The sequence below is a fragment of the Mesocricetus auratus genome, unplaced genomic scaffold (assembly GCF_017639785.1).
Source record: "Mesocricetus auratus isolate SY011 unplaced genomic scaffold, BCM_Maur_2.0 contig_5422_pilon_obj, whole genome shotgun sequence".
NCBI lineage: Eukaryota > Metazoa > Chordata > Mammalia > Rodentia > Cricetidae > Mesocricetus > Mesocricetus auratus.
The window spans coordinates 27697-42386 of record NW_024433757.1 but is presented as its reverse complement, the minus strand read 5'-3'; the positions used below and the strand labels follow the sequence as shown (position 1 = coordinate 42386).

The following is a 14690-nucleotide window of genomic DNA, read 5'->3' as shown; positions in this document are numbered from 1 at the left end:
AACTGACAGCGACAGTTAACTCCAACTGACAGCGACAGTTAACTCCAACTGACAGTGGATGTCAGCGCCATCTTCTAACGGCAATAGCGATAGCGAGGGCGGCTCCTCACATCTCCCCTATTCATTTATTTTTGAAGCAATAGGACACCCACAACTTTGGAGTGGAGATAGAGGTCAAATCCCCATGTGCAAATTCGGAACATGTACAAAGCTCCTCTCCAGGGTCTTATCCCCAGAGGAAGTCCTGACCAGTCCGATGTCTTTTTTCTGGGGGAAGGAGATCATGACATAGAACCTTCATGCAAGATGACTTATCTCCCAGGAGAAAGTCGTTATACCGCAGACCTCTCCTGTGCAGTGCTTAGCCTTGCAACTCCTTGGGCTGCTGAAGCCTACCCACTCTATCCCGTGCAATGAGACTAGCCTCGTGGGGTGCAAGAGCTGGGAGGCCAGCGACCTATTGCTTTAACATGGTTAACCAAATGTCAGGGGATGCTCCGTGTTCTAAGGCAGCAAGTGCTTGTGCCACCACCACTTTCTCCTTTTGTTTGGGCTCTGAGCGTACACACCATCCAAAGCATCAACACTATTCCACAGCAGAGAACTAGGCTAAATGATCCTACCCCCACCCATTCCTTAAAATAAGAAAATGCAGATGAAATCCAGGGGGAGAGGTCTTCCATCAGAGAAAGATCCAGATGCGTCGAATTCACTTGCAGGATCGCCATTCTCAACTCACGGAGTGTCTGCTCAAACTCAAAAGTCCAATTCTGTAATAAATGTTGAGACAGAGCTTTTGACAGGTTAGCTGCTCTTGTAAAATTCTCATATTGTACTAAGTGACACAAAGGCCAGGCAACTTTGTTCACATCCCAATTTGGCCATCTGCCACAATATATCCAATTGTTCCTGAACCAAATTAATCTGTTGGTTTACCAACATCAGGCCTCCTTGTATCTGAGAATTGGCAGTGGCCTGTTTATCTAGGACCATGGTCACAGTGGCCTATAGTTCATTAATGGTTTGAGTTGTCTGCACAGTGGCAGAAAGTGCAAGGGCCGAGGCGGTAACCGAAGCAGTAACCGCGGCGGTGGCTATCAGGCCCACAATAATAGCAGAGATCCCAAAAATCTCGCTTTTCCCTAAACAAACTCAAATTACTTGGCGCCTCAACAGGAGCTGGAATAAATCGAGGCATGCGCATTACCAAAGCAAAAGGGTGCTTAATAGCATCCCAGCATAATGCATAAAAACAATTCTAAGCAGAACAATTTATTTCTTTCTGATTCTTACCTAAGGTATCATTACTCACAACCCAAATAAAGGGCAGCTGAATAATTAGTTCTCTTAAAAGGGGTATACTTAACATTGGAGGAGGACCAATCAGATGATCCAGAGCTCTGTCCCTCACTCAGACTGTTGCCTAATGCCCCTTTCCAATCAAAAGTAATCTGTCCCTTCTCACTATCATAGGAGAAAGATCAGTACAGCTTCCATTAATTCAAAAGGATTAGCATTAGATCTTTCTGGATCCATATGAATAAAATTATCCTTTAATGAAGAAATCACAGTAAAGCACAAGCTTCCTACTAATGACAAGGTTCTCTCATCCTGAAAACTCTGTATCTGAGGATCTAAAGGCAAAAAGGCAAGCCCCAACTCTCTATTATTTGTGAAAAATCTAGGGAACACCTGGGCATTCTGCATCACTGGCATCGGTAGGGGGAAGGTAGACATGATGGCCCACCGTAACTCTCCCATCATACTAGGAACCATCATCCCGAGTAGGAGAGTCTTCATCACCCACTTGGCCTCCATCCTTCTTATTCTGGAGTTGTGAAGGAGCTCTTCGAGTGAGTCTTTCAGGGATCCACAGGGGGTTTTCTTCCTCCTGTGGAAAAACACACACAGCTCCCCTGGATCTTATAAGAATAGGATCCGGGCCTTTCCAGAGATCAGTCAAGACATCTTTCCATTTTACCATTTCTTTTGGCCTATCAGGCTCTAAACTGTGGCGATCAGCCGCAGTGTGGCCTTGGGCATCACAGTTCAAGAAATTAAGGGTAAAAAGTGCCATGGATACAGCAACTCTTGGTACCGAGGGTAGAACATCCTCAATACTCCCCTTTGTTTAATCAGATATGATTTGAGTGTACGATGGGCACGTTCCACAATGCCCTGTCCTTGAGGGTTATAAGGTAGGCCAGTTAGATGGGTAACATCCATTTGCCGACAAAACTGTCGGAATTTTTGAGAGGTATATGCTGGTCCATTGTCTGTTTTTAAAATTCTGGGTTTTCCTCAAGCACTCCAGGCCTCAAGGCAATGTTGAATCACATATGAGGCCTTTTCCCCTGTTAGGGGTGTGGCAAACATTACGCCAGAACAGGTGTCAACAGAAACATGAACATATTGAAGCCTTCCAAAAGAGGGAATATGAGTAACATCCATCTGCCACATCTGCAATGGTCTAATGCCACGTGGGTTTATTCCCATGTGGGGAGTAGGTAAGAATTCGCAGCAATTCTGGCATTGAGTAACAATTTCCCTAGCCTCTTTCCTGGATAGAGCAAAACGACGGCGCAAGGTCTCAGCCGTCACATGAAAGCGCTTATGGAATTCTTTTGCTGCTTGTGCATGGGTAGACAAGGCAGCGGCCACCAGCTTTGTAGCCTTGTCCGCTAAGTCATTCCCTAAGGACATGGGACCTGGGAGTCCAGAATGTGCTCGGACATGGGTAATGAAAACAGGAAATCTCCTATTTAACAAGGCAGCTTGTATCTTCTGAAAGATGTTAGCAACTCTGCTGGAGGATCTTATTATTCCAGCTATCTCAAGGAGATTAACTGCATTAACCACATAAGAGGAATCTGATACAATATTGAGGGGTCCTGGAAAAGCCTCAAGAACCTCCAGTACTATCAGACATTCTACAACTTGAGGTGAAGTTTCATTATATTGTTTAGATATAACCCTATCCTTGACCACATAAGCTCCCATACCAGTTTTTGATCCATCAGTGTACACCACAGTCCCATCTGGGAGTGGGTCTTTAGCTGTCACTTGTGGAAACACTATAGCCTGGTTTAGGGCAAACTGTAAAATTGGATGCTTTGGAAAATGATTATCAATTTGTCCTGAAAAGGAAGTAACTAAAACTGCCCAATCACTAGATGTGGCTGCCAAGGTCTGAACTTGTGCAGCAGTATAAGGCACAATCAAGGAATCAGGATCCCTGCCAAAATGTGTAACAGCTGCTTTTATTCCGCGAAGCGAGCTGTGCAACAGCATCAGGGTACCAGTCAATAATCTTAGCAGGGGAAGCATTTGGATGAATCCAAAGTAATGGTCCATGTTGCCACAGGACTGCAGTTGGCAATTGAGCTGTCTTAAAAACACACAGATTAAAAGGTAGTGACTCCTCAATTCGTTGTAATTGTGCTTCCTGTAAGGCCTCTTCCACCATCTGTAAGGCTCGGTGGGCGGCAGGGGTAAATTTTCTGGGTGAGGAGATATGAGGCTCACCCTCCAGGAGATCGAAGAGGGGTTTTAGATCAGCAGATGGAATTTTTAAAAAGGGCCTCAACCAATTTATATCTCCCAGAAGTTTCTGAAAATCATTTAATGTTTGTAAGTGGTCTTTGCGAATTTCTATTTTCTGAGGAACTATATTTTTGGGAGTAATCTTTGAGCCCAAAAAGAGGCCTGTATCTGCAATTTGAACCTTTTCTGAGGCAATCTCTAATCCCCACTGTTTTAATTCAGCCACCAGCATGGGAAAAGCCTTTTGTAAAACATCTAACTCTTTGTGACAAATAAGAATATCGTCCATATAATGGATAACGATTAAAGATGTAAATTGCTTCCTAATTGGCTCCAAAGCCTCCTGCACATATAGCTGACATATTGTTGGGCTATTGGCCATGCCTTGCGGCAGTACCTTCCACTGAAATCTCTTGTCTGGTTCCATATGATTAAGAGAAGGGATAGTGAAGGCAAACCTTGGTCTATCCCGTGGGTAAAGTGGAATAGAGAAGAAACAATCCTTAATATCTATAATAATAAGCTTCCAATCTTGAGGAAGTGCAGAAAGCAAAGGAAGGCCTCTTTGAACAGGGCCAAAAAGATGCATCTGATTGTTAATGGCCCGCAGGTCGTGGAGTAATCTCCACTTCCCAGATTTCTTCTTAATAACAAAAATTGGTGTATTCCATGGGGAGGTAGAAGGCTCTAGATGCCCCAGCCGTTCCTGTTCTTGCACTAATCTTGTGACAGCCTCTAATTTTTCAGAGGATAGAGGCCATTGAGAGACCCATAACGGCTCCTCTGTTTTCCATGGTATGGGTCGTGAAGCCTCAACGGCCCCTAAATAAAACCCAGTCCTTTTCTACCCCGATTTCCGTGTTGTGTAATGGGTTTTATTCTGCCTTGTTCTTGCCTACCCAAGCCTCTACCATTTGTATACCCCATCTTTGCCATAATGGCTGATGCCTGGGGGGAGTATTCATTAGTTAGGGTCATGCCCATGGCTTGTAACACATCTCGTCCCCATAAATTTACAGGGAGTGGCAACACATAGGGGGTAAAACATCCCTGTTTGCCTTCAGCATCCCGCCAGGTTAAGGCTGAGGCACTGATGGCAGGAGAGGACTGGTATCCAAGACCTTGTAGAGAATGAGATGAAACAACAGTGGGCCAAGACTTCGGCCACCAATGGAGTGAAATAATGCTTTTGTCTGCTCCCGAATCCATTATCCCTTCAAATTCTTTTCCATTAATTAACAATTTTATTGTAGGTCTCTCATTTAGGGGTATAGCCAGATAGGCTGAATCACTTCCAGAAGATCCCATAGCCCTTTTTTGTAAAGTGTAGGTTTCTCCATCCCCGAGGGAGGGCAGCAACACCAGTTGTGCAATTCTATCTCCCTGCTTTATAGAAAATACACCCCGAGGGCTAGAACAGAGAACTTGAATCTCCTCTTTATGATATGGGTCAACAATCCCAGGATATATAATGAGTCCCTGTAAAGTTAAGGAGCCACGGCCCAGAATAAGCCCAATGGTGGCAGGGGGCAAAGGTCCAGGGGAATGGACTGGGACCGGTTGAACATTCATTTGGGGCATGAGTAAGAAGTCGGAGGCGGCACGCAAGTCCATTCCGGAGGTTCCTCGGAAACCTCTACTTCCTCTTGATTGCTTTTCTGAAATTGGTTCCCATATTTCTGAGGGCCCTGGGACCATGGGCCCCGTGACCCGTTTTTTGATTGGGGTACCTTGGATTCTTCAATAGGGGGCAGAAGCCTCCCTTTTACATCCCGGACTGACCTGCATTCGCTAGCCCTATGATAACCTTTACCACAACGATAGCAAAGCTTCGATTCTCTTGTTCTTTCAGGGGCTTGACAATCTTTCTTAAGGTGCCCCATTCTCCCACAATTAAAACAAGCTTTTCGATTAGATAAATCTCTATACCTGTGCGTTTGTAAAATGGCGGCAGCTAGTCCTGCATTGGTTAGGGTCCCCCAGCTCCCTGCACACTCTGAGCCAATCTTGTAAACCTTTGCTTTTGCGAGGGGCGATAGCCGCTCGACATTCCTGGGTTGCTTGTTCATAGACAAGTTGCTCAATCAGGGGCATAGCTTGTTCTGAATCACCAAAGATGCGACTGGCGGCCTCTGTCATTCTGGCCACAAAGTCTGAAAATGGCTCTTGGGGTCCTTGGACAATCTTTGTAAGGTGTCCACTGGACTCTCCCCTTTTGTGAGGGCCTTCCATGCTTTAATAGCGGCGGCCGACACCTGACCATAGACGCCCCAGATGTAGTTGGTTTGATTAAGGGCATGTTGACCCTGACCTGTCAGCATTTCAAATGTCCACTGCCTCTGATTCTCATCTTCAGCCGTGGCATTAACTCTAGCTTGTGCCTGGGCTGCATCATACCAGAGAGCCTTCCATTCCATGTATTGTCCCATGTTGGGAAGCACTGCTTTCACTGTCGTTTGCCAGTCAGTGGGAGTCATGGCAAAATTAGCAAGCCTTTCCACCTGTAATGTGGTAAAGTTAGCATTGACCCCATAATTACGAACGGATTCGGCCAATTCTTTAATTTGATTGTAATCTACGGGGGTATGTACTCTTCCGCCTTCCACATTCTCGAATACTGGAAAAGCCATTTGTATTTTTCTCCGTTCCTCTAAAGGTAAAAAGGAGTCAGTACCAGTATTCAGCCGAAGCTCATATGGCGGAGGCGCTGAGGGGCGTGAGCCCGCCGGATTTATAGGCGGTGGCCTCACATTCATTTTTGTTTTCAGTGGCCGGTGTCTATCAGGGTGATATCTTTTTTCCTCATACCGTGCCACCTCCTCCTCTAGACCACCTTCTTCGCTAGAATCCAGAGTGTCAGAATCAGAATTATCTAGCTCCAAGGCTTCTAGCTCTACTGCAGGGTATAGACTAGATTCTGGCTTTTTCTTTTTCTTAGATTTGTTAAGGGGTGAATGATAACTCCCTTCTTTCTCTCCCCCTTTCTTAACTTCCTGGGGAGGGCCTTTTTTCTTAGACATGTCTTTTCTTTTGCGAGCTCCCATTCTCTCACTCCGTTCAGTTTCTGACATGCTATCCTGAACTTCCTCTAAGGTTCCCTGACTTTCTATTATAGCAGGGTGACAGGCCTCATCCTCCAAGCAGTTTTTAACTAGCTTCCAAATGGCTTTGGTACCTAAGCAGAGATCTCCTTCTGCATGCTTCCTGTCTAGTTCTTTACCTAGCTTGTTCCATGAGGCCACAGTGAGGGACCCGGAACAAGCATACCATGGTGCCACTCTATCTACCTCCTTCACAAAATTTTGAAGTGTTCGTGGTGCAATTTTAAGATCTCTTTGTTTTAGCACAGTCTGTAAGGCTGTAACCACTGACTGTGACGACCCCATCGCGCTGACAGCTTATCTAAAAACGCGCTCAACTCCGTTACCAGACTGACAGCACCAGACTGACAGCACCAGACTGACAGCACCAGACTGACAGCGCCAGATGGACAGCGCCAGATGGACAGCGCCAGACGGACAGCGCCAGACGGACAGCGCCAGACCGACAGCGCCGTTCTGTCAGCACCAGCCACGATGAAGGAGAAGGACAAACAGGACTAGCACCAAAGCCTCCACTGACCCGTCCCACGGTGATGACAAACTAAGGCCAAAGTCGAGAAAAGGGTTGTTCAGGATAAAGCATACCTCTCTGAACCTACGTCCCTGCAGTTCTGAATCCGCCCCGTTTTCCGAGGGGTCTCCGCGGCGCCGGCGATGTTGAAGAGTTCCCGGGTTTCGGCACCAGATGTCCCGCGCTACCGTCTCGCCAGCAAGAACGACGCAGAACACTCGGATCCTTCTGCAGTAAAGCTTTAATGCATCTTGAGAGATAGATGATCAGCTTCTTAGAGGGAGACCCCAAGCTAAGAAACCCAGCCCCTTATATAAGCCTAGGAGCTCCGAGTGAGATGTGTAGAGCCGGGATTGGTGGTTTGCACATCACCCCAGATGACGTCACGGGAGAGGCACAGTTTAAACGGTTAACTCCAACTGACAGCGACAGTTAACTCCAACTGACAGCGACAGTTAACTCTAACTGACAGCGACAGTTAACTCCAACTGACAGCGACAGTTAACTCCAACTGACAGTGGATGTCAGCGCCATCTTCTAACGGCAATAGCGATAGCGAGGGCGGCTCCTCACACAGTAGTAATTTTTAAACTAGGTCTGATCCAATTGATATCTCCTAGAAACTGTTGAAAATCATTTAGTGTTTGAAGGGTGTCCAGCCAAAGACTAATCTTTTGAGGTTGCACCCCCTTACGAAGCAAATGATGTCTTAAATAATGATACGGAAACTCCTTTTGCACCTATGAAATATAACATATAAAATATGAAATGTTAATTATGGAACACAGAATATGAGATGTGAATTATGAAATATGAAATTTGAATTATGACTAATATGACTAATATGAATTTGAGTAATGAAATGTGAATAATGAATTATGAAAAGTGAAATATGAAATACAAATTATGATTCATGAATGATGAAATATGAATCATGAATAATGCATAGGAATCACGAAATATGAACTATGGAATATAAAATGTGAATTATGAATAATGGCATATGAATTATGAAATATGAATAACAAAATATGAAGTATTAATTGTGAACTATGGACTATGAAATATGAATCAGGAATTATGAAATAGGAAATATGAATTATGTAGTATGAATTATGAAGTATGAAATCTGACTTTTGAAATATAAAATGTGAATTATGACATATGAATCATGAATTACAACATATGAAACATTAATAATGAAATGAGAATCACAAATTATGAAATATGAATACAGGCATATGAAATATGAATTATGAATCATGTAATATTAAGTGTAAACTATGAAGAATGAATCATGAATCATGTAAAATGAATCATGAAATGTGAATTATAAATCATTAATTATGAAATGTGAAATATTTGTTATGAAATATGAATGATGAAATATGAATAATGAATTGTGAAATATGAATTATGTAATATGAACTATGAAATATCGATTATAAAATTTGAAATATGAATTATGAGTCATGAATTATGAAATATGAATTATGAAACAATAATGAATTGTGAGTTTTGAATTATGAAATATGAATTTAATGTTATGAAATATGAAATATGAATCATGGGATATGAATTATAAAACATAAAATATGAATCATGTAAAATGAATTATGAAATGTGAAATATGTAACATGAATCCTGAAATATGAAATATTAATTATGAAATATGAATTACAAAATATGAAATATGAAATATGAAGTATAAAATATGAATTATGAATTATGAAGTATAAACTATGAAATATGATAAATGAAATATGAATCATGAAATGTGATTCACAAAATGTTAAATATGGATTGTGGATTATGAATTATGAATCACAGTTCTACCCACTGATATTCTCCAAGGGATAAGAAATAGGCTGCTGGAGACTCTACCCTGTATAGTCTCTACCCTTGAGGAGCCAAATTAATCAGGGAATGAACATACCATTGACAAATTTGTATAATAAGCTTCAGAGAGACACAACTCCCAGGACACTCTTGTACCTCTTACAGGCACCAACACGGAACAAACTGGTGTCTCCTTTGAAGAAATCTTCCATGTTAGTTTCTTGCTTGTCTGCTTATTTCTCCTTTTTCTTTTGGGAAGACCTTCTACCTTTCATAACCAATGTTCTTTGAACAGTAAAATTCAAAGGGGTTGGCCAATGGTGACTATTGCCAATCTTATATAGTCCTGCAGATGCTGGACTGGGGGAAGTGGAGAAGGAAGTGATTGGAAGGAAGAGTGTTATCACTTAAGCATAGGTCAGGGAAAACCATGTTATTTCATATAGAGGGTGCTCTTATGAGTAACTTCTGGGAAAGTGGACTCAGTAGAGTATTTTCTTTAAGTTGCAATTTCATAGTGACAATTTTCTTTGAATATCTATTGTTGTGGGTAGATAACTGAGGAGATTATGTGGGGATTTTTTTGTAGGTATTCAACGACAGTCTCATACCAGAATACTCTCCTGAACAAAGCGGTCTGGTGACTTTGTTAGCACTATTAATTGTCTGTGGTAGAGCCTTACCACTGACAGAACTGTACATAATACACAGGGAAGTTCTAGTTCATTTTGTAAAACTCCGACAGTCTAGAATAAGCAGTTTTCACTCTGCTTTCACTCTCATGTGCTTGGGACTATCTCAGGCTTCTCTTGATAGATGAGCCTCCCTTCTGCCACACAGTTTACTTTTATGCCTAATACTTCCTAGAATTCTTCTTCAAGAAAGAAGTCTAATTATTCTTATCAAAGAAATTAGTTTCTAAAACCTGAATATATTTGTAGACAGCATATCTCTGTCAAACATATACTCTGTGAAGCTGAGGATGGATTCAGAGATCAAAACACTTTATATAATTTCTTTTATTATTTAGGGAAAGCTGAATGCATGCAGTACCCCACTACCACAAATTATGCTGTTGACTTTCCCACATTTGGGGAAATCTCAGGGATCAGCACATTTGGAGTATGATGGTTATCCAATGGTTGTACTTGCTGTGGGCAAACCACTTCTTTGATCATTGTATGTCCCATGCCAGGTAAGGGGATGGGAGTTTTGCTTTTTACTAACCATTTATCAAATAAGCAAAATTCACAAAATACTTTTAAGTACCATCCCTCATGGTATGCAATAAATACTTACAGAAGATGGAAATTGCATAAGCATCTTTTCAAACGTTCCCAAACAGATGAATATCAGACATGACGTGATGCCCAGAAATGCAATGGGGAGCAGGGGATGGGGCATTTGGTTCTATCATGAACTCTTTCTTCTATTTACTGAGTCCTTTATGTAGATGCAGCGGAATTTATGCCTTTGTCCACATGCATTTATTGCTCTTTTCAGAAAAATGTATATGTAGTTGTTTGAAGAGAGTACAAATAACTTTGGTACACTGGAATAATGTGGATGGCAGAAGAAAAATGTAGGATACAGGCAAGTCACTCCTCTTCATCTTACTATTTAGACCTGAAAACACTAGAAAATCATTGCTCTTCCGTATTTTATTTATTAACTTGAATAGGTCTCATTTTCAAGCATATTTGGTTAACAAGAACTTGACATCATTCTTCTCCTTGACCCAGACTCTATTTCTTATTTATTTTCAGTTAAAGAAAACTTGAGTTTGTCCCTTCATTTTCTAATGATGTGTGTATTCTACATTGGTGTGTCTCTGTCTTAAGACTTGAAGTCTTAAGGAAAATCATTGTCCCTCCTGCTCCCCAGGGAGGGTGAGGTCTTCCAAGGGGGTTCATCAAAGTCTGTCACATCATTTGGGGCCGGGGCTAGGCCCTTGCCCATGTGGCTAGGCTGAGAGAGTACCCCTCTATGGAGAATGGGCTCTCAAAGTCCATTCCTACATTATGGATAAATATTGTTTCACTACCAGAGGCCCCATAGACTGACCCAGCCTCCTAATTGATACCCACATTCAGGGGGCCTAGTTCAGTCCTATGCTGGTTTCCCCTACTGTCAGTAAGAAGACCACACACTTCCCCTTATTCAGGTCAGCTGTTTCTGTTGTTTTCCTCAGCCTGGTCTTGACCCCTTTGCTCATCACTCCTTTCTCTTTACAACTGGTTGTACAAGATTGTTTTGGCTATACTGGGTTTTTTGTTTTTCCATATAAAATTGAGTATTGTTCTTTCAAGGTCTGTGAAGACTTGTGCTGGGATTTTGATACATATTGTACAGAATCTGTAGGTTGCTTTAGGTGAGATTTCCATTTTTTCTATGTTGATCCTACATATCCGAGAGCATGGAGATATTTCCACTTTCTGGTATCTTCTTTAATTTTTTTCTTTAAAGACTCAAAGTTCTTACACTTGTGTGGTTAGAGTTCCCCAAGATATTTTATGCTGTTTGTGGCTATTATAAGGGGTGATGTTTCTCTGGTTTCTTTCTCAGTTGATTTATCATCTGTATATTATAGGGCTACTGATTTGTTTGAGTTAACTTTGTTTCCTGTTACTTTGCTGAAGGTGTTTATCAGGTGTCAGAGATTCCTGGTAGAATTTTTTGGGTCATTTATGTAAACTATCATATCATTTGCAAATAGTGAAAGTTTGACTTCTGCCTTTCCAATTTGTATCCCATTGATTTTCTTTTGTTGCCTTAATTCTCTAGGTAAAACTTCAAGTATCATATTGAAGAGACATGGAGAGAGTGGACAGCCTTTTCTTGTTACTGATTTTAAAATAATGATGTTGAGTTTCTCTCCATGTAATTTGATGTTGGCTATTAGTTTACTTATATTGCTTTTATTATGTTTATGTATGTTCTTGTTATCTTTGATCTCTCTAAGACCTTTATCATGAGGGGGTGTTGGATTTTGTCAAAGGATTTTTCAGTATCTAATGAGACAATCATGTGGATTTTCTTTTGCAGTTTGTGTATTGTCGCGACCACACTTGAGCAGCAAGAGTGATACGGCAACGAGGAATCTTCTTCTCACAGTTTATTCGAGAAACTTGCTTACAGGGAGTGGCCCTGACCCCAGGAAGTCGGTGCTTAATATACTCAGCGATAGGCAATCAACTACACCCAGGTGGCACGCTAGGATAGGTTGTCACCAAGCAGATATAGAAGGGTACGTGGCCTCACTCCTAATAAGGAGTTGTTTACTTACTGAGAGCAGTTGGGGAAGTCTTATGTCAATAAAGCACTGTTGGGCCAATAGGAATCTAGATAGATGGGACTAGGAGTCCAGGAGGACTCTGGGAAAGAGAAACACAAGAGAGTTGAGAAGTAACGCCATGGGGTAGAAAGCCCGGAAACCTCTCCAGTAAGAGAAATACGTATTTCTCTTATTTGAGAACTTTCCGGGCTTACTAACCCATGGCGTTACATCTTGACTCTCTTGTGTTTCTCCTGCCCAGAGTCATCCTGGACTCCTAGTCCCACCTATCTAGATTCCTATTGGGCCAACAGTGCTTTATTGATATAAGACTTTCCCCAACATCTCCTCTTTTCTGTTTAAACAAAAAGAAAGGTCTTAACTTTGACACTGTCAAATTTTATGTAACAGAACAGTTACCAAATAAAAACATAGTTACAATATTTTAGCAAGATTTAAAGAAAATATCATCTATCTCATTCTTGTGGGGCCAAAGTTCTATATGTAGCTTATTTCTTATCATAACTAAGAACTAAGGAAAACTATAACTATAACTAGCTACCTTCAACTCTACCAAAGACCACAGAAAGATATTATATAAACACTAGGATTGACAGAGACATCTTGCTACCTAGACAGTCACCCAAAGTTCCTCTGTAATGCTGGGGCATCCATCTTCAGCCCATAGGCCACAATGTGTCCAGAAGATTTCTCAGCAAAGCAGGAAATTTCAAAACTGTCCATCTGCATTAGCATTCTGTCAGTAATTTCTCTGTGTACTGCAGAAAGTCTCGTAGACTCTTTCATGAAGTAGGAACCCTGTAAGGCTAAGTTCAGCAGTCACTTTCCTGTGGGTCCTGCATGTCCAGATTATACAACAACATTCAAGCAGTACAGGCAAGAGCAGTTTCTTGCCATGTTGAAAGAAAACTCCATAACAATTTTCTTCAATGCCCATCTTCCTCTCAGATGTAATTGGTGCTGCCAGGAGCAGACATTTCTCATTGTCCAAAAAGCCCTAAACCATTTTAAATGCCATTTTCTGAAGGTCTTTGAAAGGTCTAAAGACTATCTATCTGTCTCAAATACATCTCTATATATCTAGAAAACCTAACTCACCTAACTATAAGTTCTGACTATTATAAGTAACTATCTATAATCTGTATTTAATTATGCATTATGTTTTAAAAGATCAGTATAAGCACAATACTTAATCAAGAGGAGAAATATAAACATCACAAAATTGACCTTGAATTTGTATCAATAAATGAAAAACCATACCCATACCATAATTCCCCTTTTTACCATTAGCACAGAGACTCTATGATGGGTAAGATAGGGACACTAGGGTTGAACCTAAGACAGAAATGACTGAAATCTAATAACAGATATATTTGGCTACTCCTCTTACATAAAAACAAAAAAGGGGGAACTGTTGGGAGCTGCACAGTACAGCACCTATAGATTGAGCTGATTTCTGCATTCCACCAGCCTGACGGTGAGTGCTCTCTGTAAAGGGAAGCTTTTTCCTTAAGAGAAGCCTTCCCGCCAGCCTGGTTCTAGAGCTACATCAGTCCCAAATTATTAATTATGGAGTAATTACTTAAGTCAGAGCTAGCCAGTAAGAAACATGCAAGGCCAAGAGCCTCATAATTAATATAGCCTCCTGTGTGTTATTAGATTTCAGTCATTTCTGTCTTAGGTTCAACCCTAGTGTCCCTATCTTACCCATCATAGAGTCTCTGTGTCGCCCTCACAGGCTCATGTCTTAGGTTGAAGGGAACACTTTTGTTTTGCAAGAAGGGAAGGTGCCTGTCATTGAGCATGACTGAGTTGGATATGTATCACTCACTCAGCAAAGGCAAGACAGACGTCTAGTTGTCTGTCAGCATGGATAACCATGCTGGAGGGGATTGTCCTGCTTCCACTGAAGCAAAGGCCTGTACCAACATGGCAGCTTGGGATTTTTGCGACATCCTAATCCTGCATAGACACCACAGGCAGACAAAAATGGCTAACAACATGATGGAAAGTGTAACATCCATGCCAGCCCATTCCTTAATATAACTAAAACTTGTTTAAGTGTATTTAAAAAAAGCATTGACAGTGGACATCTCAAGGCGCATAGCATTCAGGGAAATGATCTGACTAGTCAGGGTATCCGTCAGATTCTCGAACTCCTTATGTCAGTTACCCTGGAGGTATTCACTAAATTGCTTGCTCAGGTTACAATTTTTTGTGAAGTTCTCAGCCACCCTGGAGGTAATATACAAAGAAGAAAGGGAATGAATACATCCTAAGTTGGTCAATATTACCAAGCCATTCACCTGTTCTTGCAGAATATCCACTCTTTGATTTATTGTCAAGAGGCCAGATTTCAAATGACCATCTATAGATTTCAAAGTGGCCAATGTGGAGGCCG

General features: G+C 41.6%; 1 pseudogene; it reads right to left on the bottom strand.

Annotated features, from left to right (window-relative positions):
* Positions 1–10020: 10020 nt before the first annotated feature.
* On the bottom strand, positions 10021–10197 carry LOC121138505 (annotated as a pseudogene).
* Positions 10198–14690: the final 4493 nt, after the last annotated feature.